The following is a 12,801-nucleotide window of genomic DNA, read 5'->3' as shown; positions in this document are numbered from 1 at the left end:
TTGTGAACTACTAACTAATTTATAATGGCTTTCTGAAGCTTGAGTGGACTGGGACCAGTTCATATTGTTGGCCACCCTGCTGGGCGGGGCTTGGAGGAGGAGAACACAGTACTATGGGGACCGTTTCCCTGCTGTGTACAGCGGATCGCCCGATTGTGCAGAATAAATGGCATTAAAGCGTTCTAGAAAAGCATTAGGAGTCTCACTTTTCCTGAGTTTACACTCTTAGACCTTAGTTACATCTATGGAGGGGGCCAGAATGTGGAACAAGGTGTCCAATATATTTTAAATCATCCGCGGTTTGGTTTGCCCAGTCTCGATTAACTGGTCATAGTTGCCACGTCCGAACCGAGTGGTGAATCATGTCTGATCAGTCGAAGTAGGGCGGCCATAGCCTGAGGGAACAAATCTCAGGAGTTAGTGGAATAAATAGTCGGGACAGTTCTTAATTAATTAAAGAACCCTTGCGAGTCGACCTTTTAGTCAGGGGCAGCATTCAGTATACCACAGAGTTCGGAAGGGGCCCAGGGCTTATGGATTTGCATAGTCCTGCCACTCCGGCTTGTGGGTTAGGAACAGTCCTCACAGGCAATTGATAATGAGTCCGTATCGATCCTGGTAAAACCAATGGGCCTTGTTCAGGGGTCCAGTCCGGGAGGGGTCTAGTCTGACTGCACGTGCGGGCAGAAACGGGTATCGGGCTTCCCAACCGTTCTGGAGGAACTACATTGGTCTGGCAATACAATGACTGTTGATTTGGCCACTGGGGTACCAGGGCAAGAATCATACGGGGTGGGGAACCTGACCATGGTAAAACAGGAGCCAAGGCAGCTGTGTATAGTACGGGATTATTAGGTCACCTTACCCATTCCTAATCATCATCAGTATCGGCTGGGGAATCAGTCGGTATGTTTGGATAAAGGCGGGGTACCCCAGAATTGTTTTTATTTCCCCTTTCCCTTTATTCGTTCTTCCATGGCCAGTATGTTTTGTCTCTAACACAATTTCTTTCCCCATCTCCTGTGTTTTGGTCCCTTATCCCATTCTTCACAAATCGCTCTCAACTCTTGCCAACTCCTAGGATTGCCTCTGTTATCACATACAATGCGTCTATCCCTCTTTGCTCAGCGTTATCGGTCCAACAATTTATGTCTTTCTTCTTTTATTTCTGCCTCTTGTTGCCATAAGCCAATCAGGCGACCATACTCATTCCCTGCCTTCCCTTTCCATATTAAATTTAAATCAAATATACCTCCTGCAGGCCAATTGTCTTTTCCCATATGTTCGGACAATTGGAACGACATTTGTCTCAGTTTTTTTTCTTTGTCTGGATATTTTTCTATTACTTTCTGTAACAGACTATTCCCCCCACCTCTGTCTAAGTGCGCACCCATCGTATACTGGGGGACTTGAACTGCCCGTCGTTACTATTCCCTTTGGGTCCTGTCAGTGGATTTTCCCTGCCAAAATGAGGGAACAAACAGAGTCATCAGAAAGCAGAGAGGAACCAAGGTTAAAGCTTACCTTGTGGGACCATTCATCTCTGACTCACCCCACTTACTCAATTTTGGCGAGGATTCAAGATGTCGATCTGCCTCTCTACCAGAGGCCTTCAGGTTCAGACCCAGGGAATAACTGTCAAACACAGTTTATTTAAAAGTACATACTGTTATTAGCAAGCTTGCGAGCTCAGTTGGCAACACAAAGTCTTTGCTCACCGAGCTTGAGAAAACCTGCAGCCAAGTAGTCCAGAATACTGCGTGAAGCCACTGTTATACATTGTTATCACACACAGATAAGGGTAGACTGATAAGCTTTCCCATGCAAAAAGACTTCTTTGTTCACACATTATTCTCACGGAACAACTTTTCAAGCTGTCAGTAAGTCAGTTAGGTTCTAGCCTTTTTAATTCTGCATATAATTCCTCAATATGTCAGAGGCATTTAAGGTGCTGCTAGATAAGTACATGAATATGCAGAGAATAATGGGATATGGACCACGTTCAGGTAGAAGGGATTGGGTATCATTAATATAATTCGATTGGAACAAGATCATAGGCCAAAGGACCTGTCCCCACTCTCTACTGTTCCATGTTCTATTATCTATGATATGGGCCAAATGCAGGAAAATGGGACTAACTCAAATAGATGACATGGTTGGAATGGATGAGTTGGGGAATGGGCTTGCTTCCATGTTCTATAAGTCTATGACTCTCTGTTTCTATGTTGTCCATGTGCTATTGACTCTAATTTCAGTGGGAATGATGATTAGACTCCAAGTGAGATGTGAGACAGTAGTATTACCAAACATTGGTAATATTATCTTTCAATTCAATGTGTTAAATCATCAGATGGTAGCACATACCTTGGTGGTAATATCTACACCACCACATGTTCAATCATCTGATGATTTAACACATTGAATTGAAAGATAATATTACCAATGTTTGGTAATACTACTGTCTCACATCTCACTTGGAGTCTAATCATCATGGTTCTTCTGGATTTTGGCAGCTTATTTAATCATGCTGCTGTTAACGAATGATCCCTCATCTTGTCCCAAATACTTGGCACTGTCACGGTCCGGTCTGTGGACTCCTCATTCCAGTTATTTCCTTTTCCCCGTCTTCCACTGGGCACCTTGATTAAGGCACCTGGTCTTCATTTCGAACCGGCAGCATAAAAGGCTCTGGGTTACTTCCACTCAGGGCTGGACTGTCATCAGGAGTTCATCACCGGTAACCAGTTACCGTAGCCTATACGGCTATGCTCATACCAGAGCCGCCCAGAATCATGGACTCTAAGTTGTTTCGGTGCCTGTGGCTGCTCAGTGAATTCTGTCGTTTTCACGGCCACTGTTCCTGGGTCGAGTCGAGAGCCTGTCGTCCGCTGTTCCTGGGTCAAGTTGAGAGACTGCTGTCCAAGTCCTTCCAGCTGAGTAGGCCCGGCCGTTAGTCACTACTCCGAGTTGGGTAGTCTGTCTCCTCGTTGTCCAAGACCTTCAAGTCCAGGCCCGTGGTCCGTGTACCAGTTCCAGGCTCTGAGTCAAGTTCCGAGTCAAAATTCAAGTTCTGAGTTGAGATCAAGTCCGAGTCCAGGTCAAATCCGGGTTTTACCATTTGGTTATCCAACGATAAAGTCCATGTTGACATTTTGTCCTCGCTCCCTGGCCTTCCTAGTAACTACCAATAAACATTGTTCTGTTTATACTACTTCGGTGTCTGTGTCCTGCACTTGGGTCCGCACCCAACACCACCTCGTAATAGGCATAAGTACTTAGGACCCCAGATGGTTGATGTTCACTTAACTGACTTCAGCACAGATCACTCAATATCTTGATTCTACTTATGGATGGTGAGGCCAAGGTTGGACATCTATGTCATTTCAGCATTTTGTTTGGATGAGATATGACAGGGTCAGCAACTGATGCCCACAGTTGGTTAAAGACATCACATTGAAGGGTTTACGATTATGACTGCAAGTTCATCTAAAACAGAATTCACATAGTTTGTTCACACTACCGTTATCATTAAGTCCTAATTCTTGAGCAAGGATGTCACTCCTCTGTTGAATGGTGGGAATGCTTATCGGCAATTATCACACAAACTAGTGGACTTATCATTCCACCGAACCATGAAATTATTCCTTGATTGATCAACAAATATCTTTGGATTTGAAAGCCAGTTAAAAATACGATCCTCTGATGCAGTATACATGTCCCAATCAAGTGAGTATTTAGACTTCTGTTACCCAGTGGTCTTTAGATTTTCTTCAAGGGATCAATAGTGCTTTTAATTGTTTCTTTTTGTTAATTTCTAAGAAAAATCTTGGGATCTGATGACACAAAATGTACCACATGGGAATAAATATTTAATAAATGCATACGTAAGAGTACCTTTCGCAGACTCTGAAGGTCCCAAAGGTTTTTCTGAAAGAAATCAGTTTTTCTAAAGGAAACATACACATCTAGTAACAATGATCAGCTATCTCTATTCCTGATGTTCATTCAGGGATAAATATTGGCCAGGACACTGAAAATAACTCCTCTGTTCTTTAAAATAGATTCAATCTTTTAAAGTGCAGGGAGGGTGATGACTTAATATTTAATCTCTAAGACTGCAATATGTGTGGTGAGCAAGATACATAAAAGTTGCTGGTGAACGCAGCAGGCCAGGCAGCATCTCTAGGAAGAGGTACAGTCGACGTTTCAGGCCGAGACCCTTTGTCAGGATGGTGATGATGCTTGGCAGTAAAACCAATGCTCTGTCAGGTCAAAATATACTTTCTGGCACAGAAGACAAGATGCCATTTGATTGCTGCTTGTCACCTCAGTCCATAATTACATCAGATCCCCAATGTTGTGTTCCATGTTTATATAACACTTTAAATCCACAGGTCTAACATTGACCTGATATTAATATTTAGGAACATTTCACAATCATACTCATTCCGCCAGTACCATATGCTTCATAACCCTCACAGTGGTGTAGGGACAAAGAGATACAGACTGTTCACCTCATTGAGTTTATACTGACTATAGAGGGATACTGAATAGAGACAGGTTGTTTGGTCCATTGAGTTCATACTGATCATAGAGAGAAGATGAATGGAAATAGACTGTTTGGCCCACTGAGTTCATACTGGTCATCAATTACCCATTATTATACACAAATCCCATCTTACCCATATTATTTCTGAAAAGCTCGTTCGCTGCTGTCGTTACTGCGTGGTCGGGAATCTTTCAGAGGGTAGGTCTCAAAATCCCCAGCTTTGCCTGCTGTTGGCAACTGAGGTTGAGGTCGAATCGTTTGGACAGAGATGGCAGAGAACAGTACTCGGTGTCGGACAGCTGATCAGAGCTCGAAGTTTTCGGATGACTCAGAGTCGGAGTGTGGTTGGCATGGCAGGGAGAGTTCTTCCTTCTCCCGTCTGTGTGAGATGTGGGACATTTGAGAGACCTTGAGCTTTTACTGTGCTCATGGACTTCTTCATCAAGTTATGGTATTGTTGCACTGTTGTAACTATATGTTGTAATTATGTGGTTTTGTCAGTTTTTTCAGTTTTGGTCTGTCCTGTGTTTTGAGATATCACACCGGAGGAAATATTGTATCATTTCTTAATGCATGCATTACTAAATGACAATAAAAGAGGACTACGTGTCTTCATAATCTAATATTATAATCATAGAAAATCTACAACACAATACCGGCCCTTCAGCCCACAAAGCTGTGCCGAACATGTCTTTACCTTAGAAATTACCTAGAGTTACCTAGAGTTACCTATAGTTACCTATAGAGGTTACCTATAGAGTTACCTCTATTTTTCTGAGCTCCATGTACCTGTCCAGGAGTCTCTTAAAAGACCCTATCATATCCGTCTCCACCACCATCGCCGGCAGCCCATTCCACGCACTCACCACTCTCTGCATAAAAAACCTACCCCTGACATTTCCTCTGTAGCTACTTCCAAGCACCTTAAAACTGTGCCCTCTTGTGCTAGCCATTTCAGCCCTGGGAAAAAGCCTCTGACTATCCACACAATCAATGCCTCTCATCGTCTTATACACCCCTATCAGGTCGCCTCTCATCCTCCGTCGCTCCAAGGAAAAAAGACTGAGTTCACTCAACTTATTCTCACATGCTCCCCAATCCAGGCAACGTTCTTGTAAATCTCCTCTGCTCCCTTTCTATGGTTCCCACATCCTTCTTGTAGTGAGTCAACCAGAACTGAGCACAGTACTCGAAGTGGGGTCTGACCAGGGTCCCATGTAGCTGCAACATTTCCTCTTGGTTCCTGAACTCAATCCCACGATTGATGAAGGTCAATACACCGTATGCTTTCTTAACCACAGAGTCAACTTACGCAGCAGCTTTGAGTGTCCTATGGACTCGGACCACAAGATCCCTCTGACCCTCCACACTGCCAGGAGTCTTACCATTAATACTGTATTCTGTCATCATATTTGACCTACCAAAATGAACCACCTCACACTTATCTGGGTTGAACTCCATCTGGCACTTCTCAGTGCAGTTTTGCATCCTATCAAGGTCCCGCTGTAACCTCTGACAGCCCTCCACACTATCCACAGCACCTCCAACCTTTGTGTCATCAGCAAATTTACTAATCCATCCCTCCACTTCCTCATCCAGGTCATTTATAAAAAGCATGAAGAGTAAGGATCCCAGAACAGATCGCTGAGGCACAGCACTGGTGACCGACCTCCATGCAGAATATGACCTGTCTACAACCAATATGACCTGTTATTCTCCCCACATGCTCATCGCTCACTGCAAACACTGAATTCTGCTACTCACCCTCACACTAGGTACAATTTATCAATAAATCAATCAACCTGTACCTGTGGGAGGAAGCTCCCATGATCACGGGGAGAATCTACAATATCTGCAGCAACAGCATCTGAGCTCATTTACTTCTGTAGCATCATTTTAGGTGATTATTTTGCTCATAGAATTACTTTGTATAGCATGACAAGCATCCCACTACTTAAATTATATAATTTGAAAGTCATAATTATAATTGATCTACAGAATCATAAGGGGAAGACTAACATATCTCATGAAATTTGTTGTTTTGTGGTAGCTGCACCGTGCAATATGTGAAGATACTACAAAATCACCATAATGTATTTTCAAATATAAATTAATCAAGCCTCCCCACCATCAAGGACGTTGCTCGAAGACAGTGGATCAATAAGGTGGCATGAAGAACCCCCATCACAACCCAGACTCTTTTGAGTTAGTGGTGGAGAGGAGGTCACTAAACAAACTGTTATCCATTATGGACAATCAGGCACATCCTCTCCATGACCTACTGAATAAACAGTGGAGCACCTTTTGAACAGACTCATTCAGCTCTACGGTCACAAGGATCATTACAGAAAATCTTTCCAACCAAACCCAATAAGCATATACAACAGTTCATCTCTGTGCAACAGAACCCAAGTCATAGGGCAATAGTACAATTATTATTTTGTACTTTATCATTGCACATTGGTGAATTATTATGTATATTAATCTGCATTTTATTACTAGTTATTGTTATATTTATTATTATTGCTAAGTATATTTTTAAATGTTGCTGCTCTAATCAAATAATTTCCACTCGGGATCCTTAAAGTACTTATTATATGTAATACTAACTCTCAGGATGTGTTTTCTTCTCATCACTACCACCAGGGAGGAGGTAAAGGAGCCAAAAACACACTCAACAGTTTAACAACTTGTTCTCCTCTGCCATCAGATTTTTAAACGGTCCATGACCATTGCGTTACTATATTTGTTTTGCATTACTTATGTCTGTTATTTTATTGATTTACAGTAATTTGTCATGCTTGCTGCCGCAACACAACAAACTTCACTGCGTCGATTTACTGTGCCATCAATCTGTGAGGGATCGCTTGACAGTTGTGGGGTTCATGCATAGGTTTAACAGTCACATTCTTGATCTGCTTCAATAATTACAGCATTTAATGTCTTCAAAAGAAAATATCACTTATTCAGAAAAGTGAGACAACATGCAAGAAAGTCAATAATTTTAAAAGGCTGATGCAAAGTTAATAAATGAATATTTCACAAAAAACATTAAATCTGCATAGTGCAAACATGGCAGTCCCAGGCAGATGTGAGGCAAAACTATTAACTTTACTGTTTTCACTCAGAAGCTCTGATTCACTGTATTTTTGAATTGTTCCTGCTCAAGAACGTTTCCTGGCTGGAAATGCCAGTTGATGTTCTGGTGGAATTGTGACGCGACAGTGAATCTGGGGCACAGGATGCTGAAACCAGTGGTGCAGGTTTTCAAGCAACACACACAAAATGCTGGTGGAACGCAGCAGGCCAGGCAGCATCCCTAGGAAGAAGTACAGTCGATGTTTCGGGTCGAGACCCTTTGTCAGGACTAACGGAAAGAAGAGATAGTAAGAGATTTGAAAGAGGGAGGGGGAGGGGGAGATCTGAAATGATAGGAGAGACAGGAGGGGAAGGGATGAAGCCAAGAGCTGGGAAGTTGATTGGCAAAAGGGATACAAGGCTGGCGAAGGGGGAATATCAGGTTTTCATAGGTTTTTTTTTTGGTTTTACAGTCTTATTGATTTCTTTCCTGCTCCAGAGTGTTGGCTATGGCGCAACTGCACAGACTCTTTAACGAGACATCTGATGCTGACTTCATTTCTCTCTCACAGTGCGTCCTTTCAGTTGTAATGATAAATCTTTCTCACTGTGCTGTGAGATTTCTTCCAATCTTCTGTTGCTTTTCTCTTCTATATGGTCCACATACAGACTGGAGACCTTTATTCACCATTCCTTTTGACATTGATCTGTGATGGTGAAAAACTGCAGTCTTCCTTACAGGATATTATAATGAGCCAGTCCTGTCACTGATTGAAGACAAAGAAAATGAAGAACTGTCCTCAGTGCTACTATTCTCACTGTTAGCACATCTGTACTGTTGCTTCCAGTTTCTCCCAGATGACGCTTTGCTCCCGGTCACACAGTGTTCCCTGCGTTTTCCCATTTCTCATAATTTGTTCTGGACCAATGTATGCTCAGTATCACTCAGTCTTTCTCAGGGTGATTCTTCGTACTTTTCTTACGGTGACACCCTGGCGGTTACTCAGGTGGCCCTCTACCAATTCCTTTGATGGTATTACCGTGTCTGAAGGTATTTTTGCCGCGTATCCATGTTGATTTACACCGGTCAATAAGAGATTAATTGCTTTGGTCGTGCAAAACTTGAACCAGGCTGTTCTGTCCTATTTTCATTCTAAGCTTGATACTGCCTCACACTGGTCACCAGCGGCATTCATCTTTTCAGCAGCAGGAGACAGATTTACAAGATGCCAGGTTCCCCCCAAAATCATCATGCCTGCAACTCAACTAATGAACATCATTAATGTTTGGTCCCCAATACTCAGAAGTGATCTTGCTGTATCTGAGTGCAGAAACCAGAGCTGTTACTGCTGTTTATTGGGTCAGCATCAAATTCATCCTGTGAAGTTCCACATCAACAATGGTTACCATGGTGAAACCTGCAAAGCTAAAGTAGCACCACAACTGGGTGGACATTGCACCAATAAAATAAATACTGGCAGAATAATCATATCAAGTGTAGCTAAGGCAATTTGCAATGCTACTTTGTGGTGTGAAATTTAAAGCTATCCTTTGAAATAAAGGAAACACTATAATTTTCTGACATGCAACTGCACAGAATAAATAAAGTAACATTCTTCCATGATATCAAGATCTTTGGACATGGCAAATGTAAGGAACATAATAAAATGCCCATAACCCTACTCAATTAAAAGTAAGTCACACTACTTAATGCTCAGTTCAGGAGTGATGTCACCATTCTGCAGTCAATTTCAGTCCAACGTTCAGTTTAAAATACAAGTTGGACGTCACTCATTAAAATGTTAGTCAGCAAACAACGTGACCCAGGGAGGTGCATCTGGCATGCTTTTGTCAACCTAGATTAATTTGTTGAAATTTGTTCTTGATTTTTTGCAATGAACTGTTACTGGCCTCCAATTATCAATGGAAACACAATTCTGCAATTGAAGATTGTGGATCTGTTCCATTCGATTGCAGTCCGAGTGAAGGGTCTTATCCAAAACTGGCAAATAGTTATTTCCCTCCAGACTCTGCCTGGCCTGCTGAATTCCTCCAGTATTATTTTTTTAGAGATACAGTGGGGAACAGACCCTTCTGGCCCAATGAGCCACCTCACCCAGCAATCAACCAATGTACAGTTCTCCGAAAGTGGCAGCACAAATCCACAGGGTGGGAAAGAAGGTCGATGGCATAACTTCCTTTACAGGTCATTGAATTCATGGGAAAGAAAGTTATGTTGCAGTTTTATGAAACTCTGAATAGGCCACATTTGGAGGACTGAATTCATTTCCGGTCACCAGAAATATAGGAAGGATGTGGAGGTTTTGGAGAGGATGCAGAGGTTGTTTATCAGCTCAGTCTGAGGTAATAGACTGCAAGGAGAGGCTGGACAAAACAGGATTGTTTTCTCTAGAGCACCAAAGACTGACAGGAGGCCTGATAGAAATTTGTAAAATTATGATAGGCATAGGTAGGCAGCTGAGATCTCTTTCCCAGGACTGAAATGAGGTGTTTGCAGAAACGTGGCTCCAGGACAACATCCTATGCATCGTCAATCTTATGCCATTCCACTCAGGGACTTGTGCCAAAGTTATTTTGTGACTGCATGTGCTGTCGTAACTAGATGCACTGTGTACTCTGTGTGACTGTATGTGCTACCGTAGGGGTGTATGGGGTGCCAGGGAGGGGTAGCACCTCTGGTGGGGGAACATGACGTGTCCTTTTCAAGACGGTTAGTCCACCTTTGGTCCCCACCTGGCACTCAGCTCTCACCTGTGGCTCCCCATAGCTGTTTGCATGTGACAGCGGCCACACCCCAGGCAACGGCTTCGACAAGCCGGCTAAACCAGGTGAGGGTAGCCGACGGGTCTCAAACCCTCGGTGAGATAGGGAGTTGTCTATCCCAGCATGTGAAGGCAGACTCCGGCGGATTGAGCAAACGAGACCAATGGAAGGTCCAACGGTCAAGAAGGCGGTCTCTGCAAGCGTCGTGGAACGTGTAGAGCAGGACAAGATATAGAAGACGTCCAGGTCATCCACTGCGCCTAGTCCCATCTCCAGCCGTTTCGACTCTGTCTTGCCACTGGATCCAGATGAGAATTCGGAAGAGAGAGTGAGGCTGACGCTGCGCAACTCTCAGATCACGGGCTAGTCTCGACACCATCATAATGGTGTCTAGGTCCTCATCGACGTCAACGATAGACGATCGAGTGTGAATATCATAACTAGATGTGCTGTGTGCTTTGTATCACTTTATACACTGCCTCTTGCACCTTGGTCCTGAGGAACACCCTTGCGATTGCCTGTACAGGCAGTCTCCGAGTTACAAACATCTGACTTATGAACAACTCATACTTACGAACGGAGAAAGGAGAACGCCGTCCGCCATTTTAAGTCGGATCACGACGCCATCTGCCATTTTAAGTCATTGCCGTTAACACTGTGTTGAGTGTGTAACTTTGTATTTGGCTTAAATATTTCTTAGCAAGATTCACCATGACCCCATCCCCTGCCAAACTTTTCCAGTCAGCACCGCCCCCACTTGTCCCATTTAACCTGTCTCAGTGCGGGTGGACTTTAGGACTCGGGGGAGCACAGGACTCGCGGCCCGCAGCTGCTGCTGAATCACTAACCAGCAACTATCCCACCAAAATAGAGGACTTAACGTGTCACCCAAACACAAAAGTATTCCCTCAATGGACAACTGGCGTCTTTGGATTTAAAAGCCAGTTTAATGTACAATCCCGTGATGTAGAGTACATGCCCAAATCCCGTGAGGCCTTAGACCCCATTACCCAGTTGTTTTCAGACATTTCTTTGGGGGATCCATATTGATTGCTGCTTTCTGCTCATTTCCAAGAAAAGTCATCGGATCTGGCAATTTAAAAAAATACCACATGTGAAAAAAAGGATTTTAAAGTGATTGCATAGAGTGACTTTCATCGACTCAGGTGAACCCAAGTGTTTCCAATGCAGTATGCTGTAACGTTGGAAAGGCGGCAGTCCAATTTTAGAACATAGAACATAGAAATCTGCAGCACATTACAGGCCCTTTGGCCCACAATGTTGTGCCAACCATGTAACCTACTCTAGAAGCTGTCTAGAATTTCCCTAGCGCATAGCCCTCTATTTCTCTAAGCTCCATGTACCTATCTAAGAGGCTCTTAAATAACCCTACTGTATCCGCCTCTACCACTGCTGCCTGCAGTGCATCACATGCACCCACCACTCTCTCTGAAAAACTTATCCCTGACATCCCTTCAGTACTTATTTCTGAGCACCTTAAAACTATGTCCCTCATGTTAGCCATTTCAGCCCTGGGAAAAAGCCTCTCACTATCCACTCAATCAATGCCCCTCATCATCTTATACATCTCTATCAGGTCACCTCTTATCTGCCGTCACTCCGAGGAGAAAAGGCCAAGTTTACTGAATCTATTCTCATAAGGTATGCCCTCCAATCCAGGCAAAATCCTTGTAAATCTCCTCTGCACTCTCTCTATAGTAGCCACATCCTTCCTGTAGTGAGGTGACCAGAACTGAACACAGTACTCCAAGTGGGGTCTGACCAAGATCTGATATAGCTGTAACATTACCTCTCCGCTCTTGAACTCAATCCCACAGATGATGAATGCCAACACACCATACACCTTCTTAACAACACTGTCAACCTGTGCAGGAGCTTTGAGAGTCCTCTGGACACGGACCCCAAGATCTTTCAGATTCTCTACACCGCCAAGAGTCTTACCATTAGGATTATATTCTGTCTTCAAATTTGACCTACCAAAATGAACCACGTCACAATTATCACAGGGTTGAAGTCAATCTGCCACTTCTCAACTCAGTTCTGCATCCTATCGATATCCCACTGTAACCTTTGAAAACCCGCCAGATTTTGTGTCATCAGCAAACTTACTAACCCACTTTTCTACTTCTTCATCCAGGTTATTTATAAAAATCACAAAGGGGAGGGACCCCAGAACAGATCCCTGAGGCACACCACTGGTCACTCACCTCCATGCAGAATACGAACCATCTACAACCACACTTTGCCTCCTGTGGGCAAGCCAATTCTGGATCCACAAAGCAAGGTCTCCTTGGATCCCATGCCTCCTTACTTTCTGAAGGAAACTTGCATGGGGAACCTTATCAAACGCCTTATGAAATCCATATACA

At 43.5% G+C, this 12,801-nt stretch overlaps 1 protein-coding gene across 2 annotated transcripts in view; it reads left to right on the top strand.

Annotated features, from left to right (window-relative positions):
* The window catches only part of ampd1 (adenosine monophosphate deaminase 1 (isoform M)), a 259,415-nt gene that overhangs the window by 26,447 nt on the left and 220,167 nt on the right, over positions 1-12,801 (top strand). The window lies entirely within an intron of this gene.

This window comes from Mobula birostris, chromosome 3 (assembly GCF_030028105.1).
Source record: "Mobula birostris isolate sMobBir1 chromosome 3, sMobBir1.hap1, whole genome shotgun sequence".
Classification (NCBI taxonomy): domain Eukaryota; kingdom Metazoa; phylum Chordata; class Chondrichthyes; order Myliobatiformes; family Myliobatidae; genus Mobula; species Mobula birostris.
The sequence above is the reverse complement of the archived record's forward strand: the minus strand, read 5'-3'. Positions and strand labels throughout refer to the sequence as shown.